This window comes from Carlito syrichta, unplaced genomic scaffold (genome assembly GCF_000164805.1).
Source record: "Carlito syrichta isolate Samal-C Ts95f unplaced genomic scaffold, Tarsius_syrichta-2.0.1 Scaffold199841, whole genome shotgun sequence".
NCBI classification, from domain to species: Eukaryota; Metazoa; Chordata; class Mammalia; order Primates; family Tarsiidae; genus Carlito; species Carlito syrichta.
In genome coordinates this window covers 333,704-337,170 of record NW_007143937.1, presented here as the reverse complement: position 1 = coordinate 337,170, position 3,467 = coordinate 333,704, and positions in this window count along the sequence as shown.

The following is a 3,467-nucleotide window of genomic DNA, read 5'->3' as shown; positions in this document are numbered from 1 at the left end:
TCTTATTGAGAATTTTTGCATCTATGTTCATCAGGGATATTGGTCTGTAGTTCTTTTTTTGTTGGATCTTTAGGTTTGGATACCAGTGTGATGTTAGCTTCATAAAATGATTTAGGGAGAATTCCATCTTTCTCAATTGCCTGGAATACTTTCAATAGGATTGGTATCAGCTCCTTCCTGTATGTTTTGCTGAATTCTGCTGAAAAGTCATCTGGTCCAAGACTTTTTTTGTAGGTAGTTTTCTTATGACAGAGTCAATTTTCTGGGTTATTATTGGTCTACTTAGTGTCTCATTTTTTTTTTAATACCTGCATTTAGGCTACTAGTGCTAGCTGGTAGCCAGCTATACAGTAAATTTTAAAAACATGTCCCTGTTTAGGTTACTGCCCCAGAGATTTAGATTCTATAAGTCTAAGGTGGAATCAAATCATCTGTTTTTGTTGTTGTTATCCAGTGATTCTGAGACACAAAGAGGGTGAACGCATCCAGCTAGACTAGATGGATGTTGGTATAGTAGAATTTATGTAAAAAGGAAGCGAGCACAACAGAAAAATGTGCTGGCTAGGTATCTCCCAAATCTTGGTTCCATTCCTTGGCTCCTGAAGCCATCATCTGTATCCAAGCAACAGTCTCCCAAATTTGGGAATCTGGAGACTGGATGAGAGTATGTGGATGCATCTCAGCCAGGAAGTGCTTCATTATAAGAAACATTATCGTCAATGTTACCAGACCCTCCCCAGGTTGGTTTAGAGCCCCACTGTGCTCCTCAGCCCCTTCGCTTGCCCCCTAAAGCACTTATCACAAGGTTTGATAATTACCTATATATTTGCTTATCCAGTTGAATTCCATGAAGACAAGATGTGTGTCTTCTTCATCATGGCATCCTCTGTATGTTTCAGGCCTCAGTTTAGATGACACTTCTTCCAGGAAGCTTTGCCTGACTTCATCCTGAGAGGGTTTAGCTGCCTCAACTGGGAGGCCCTTTATCATAGAAATTATATCCTGGTTTTATCTCCCTCAATAGTCTGGGAACACTTTGAGTTTGCTACTGTACTCATTGATTCATTTCACAAATATCTGTTGATCACTTTCTGGATGACACACTGTTCTAGACACTGGGGATACAGCAGTGAAGAACAATTGACCTGCTCTTATGTCACCATGGAGAAAGACAGGCAATACACCCACAAAGTACACAGTATGTCAGATAAGTGCTCTCGGTGTGATGGGAGGATATGGGAAGCCATTGGTTGGTTCTGAACAGAGGAGTGGTGTGACCTCCCTTTCCTTTTAAAAGCATCCCTGAGGGCTCTGAGTTAAGAACTGTGTGAAGAAGGAAGGACAGGTATGGGAAGGGCATGGAGTGGGGCTATTTCAATTAACCAGGTAAGAGATGGTGGTGGTTTGAATGAGGTGGTAGTAGCAGGGAAGGTGAGAAGTAATCAGGTTCTAGATATTTTTTGAGATAGAATTGGCATATGATAAACTGTATATACTTTAAAATACAACTTGATCAATTTTGCCCTATTAGAAAGAGAGAAAAGAAGGAGGAGGAGGAGGAAGAAGAGGAGGAGGAGGAAGAGGAGAAGGAGGAGGAGAAGAAGGAGAGGAAGAAATACCTGAGAAACTATTGCCACAATCAAGGTAACTAACAAGCCCACTCCCCACCCCAAATGTTTCCTGTGCCCCTTTGTAATCCTGCCTGCCTCTGCCTGTCCCCAGGCAACCAACAATGTGCTCTCTGTCACTATAGATTAGTTCTAGAATTTTTTATAAATGGCATCATGAATATGCTTTCATGTTTGGCTTCTTTCACCACATAATTATTTTGAGATTCACTCATGTTGTTGCATGGGCTGATCATTTATTTCTTTTGATTACTGAGTAGTATTCCGTTGTATGGGGAAACAAACACAGTTTGTTTATCAACTTACCTGTGGATGGACATTTGGATTATTTTTCAGATTCTTGATGCATTCTGAAGGCAGAGCTGAAATAATTTGCTGATGGATGCACCAAAGTCATGAATAACTCCAAGCTTGTTAGCTTAACAACTAAGATGATGAAGTTACCAATTACTGAAACACTATAGGAACACTGTAGGTTAGGATGGATGACCTCTACCACCCAGCACACTGCCTGGCACATGATGGGAGCTCAGTGGATATTTGCCAAAGAGAGGATGAGGGCAGAAAGAACAAAAGAGGTATACATTCAGTTTTGGATGCTGGTAATTCAAATCCTAAGCTTCAAGCCAAGCTACACATATTCTCTCCTTTTCCACATCCCCCCTCACTCCTGAAGCCCAGGCAGTCATAATCATAAAGAGACTCCTTGGGCACAAAGGAGGTAGAAGGCAGATTCAATTAGAGCAAGATCCCTTGTTCTCAAATGGCCTCCAGGTCCAGGAAGCATTGTTTTCTCCCCAGCATGGGGCTGAATGCACAACTCTCCTCTTTGGCTTCTGAACAATAAAATTCCAAATTACTCTCTGCCTGGCAGATCCACTTGAGATCTATGAGCCTCTAAGAAGTCCCCTCCTTCTCCTCTGTCTACCCTGTACTTCCCCAATGCTCCAACTTCAAGTGTGCCTAACTGACACTTCACCAGGGCTGGGCCCTTAGGTGAACTGTCATTAAAAAGACACACACGCCGGGCTTGGTGTCTCAGCCTGTAATCTCGTGCCTTTGGGAGGCTGAGGTGAGTGGATTGCCTGAGGCCGCGGGTTCGAGACCTGCCTTGGCAACTTGGCGAGACCTCATCTCTACAATAAATCAAAAATTAGCTGGGGCATGGTAGTGCATGCCTGTAATTCCGGCTACTCGGAAGGCTGAGGCAGAAGGATCGCCAGAGCCCAGTGGGTCAAGGCTGTAGTGGCCGGGAGTGGCCACTGCACTCCAGTCTGGGTGACGGAGTGAAACTCCAACACACACACAAAAACAAACACAAACAAACAAAAAAAAGACACACGCATCAATCCTTTTAATTTCAAAAGGTACAAGGCAATAACACAAATGAATAAGTACAAACAGCCAATAACCATCAAGGAGAGAGATTGCTCAGCCTCACCAAAACTCAAAAATTTCTAGTCTTGAGAGATCATTCTTTTCCTATCAAATCAGCATGATTAAAACAAACGCAAATAAACTAACATTGGCAAGAGTGTGAGGACACAGACAGGAAGGTACTTTTGCTGGTAGAAGTGAAAATTAGTACACCATTCTGGAGGAAGCTTAAAAAGTGGCTATGATCTTTGATCCAAAAATCCTACATCTAAGAATTTGTCCTGAGCAAATCATTATGGATGTCTGTAAAGATATCCATCCCATTATTATCTATAATAGAAAATGTCACTAGCAACTGTAATGTGTTGTGATGAAAGAAAAAATAAACTCTGCTTCTCCTGCTCTATGCCCTCACAACATAATCAATGTAATATTTCTGATACCAGCTGTATGGTATCTTTT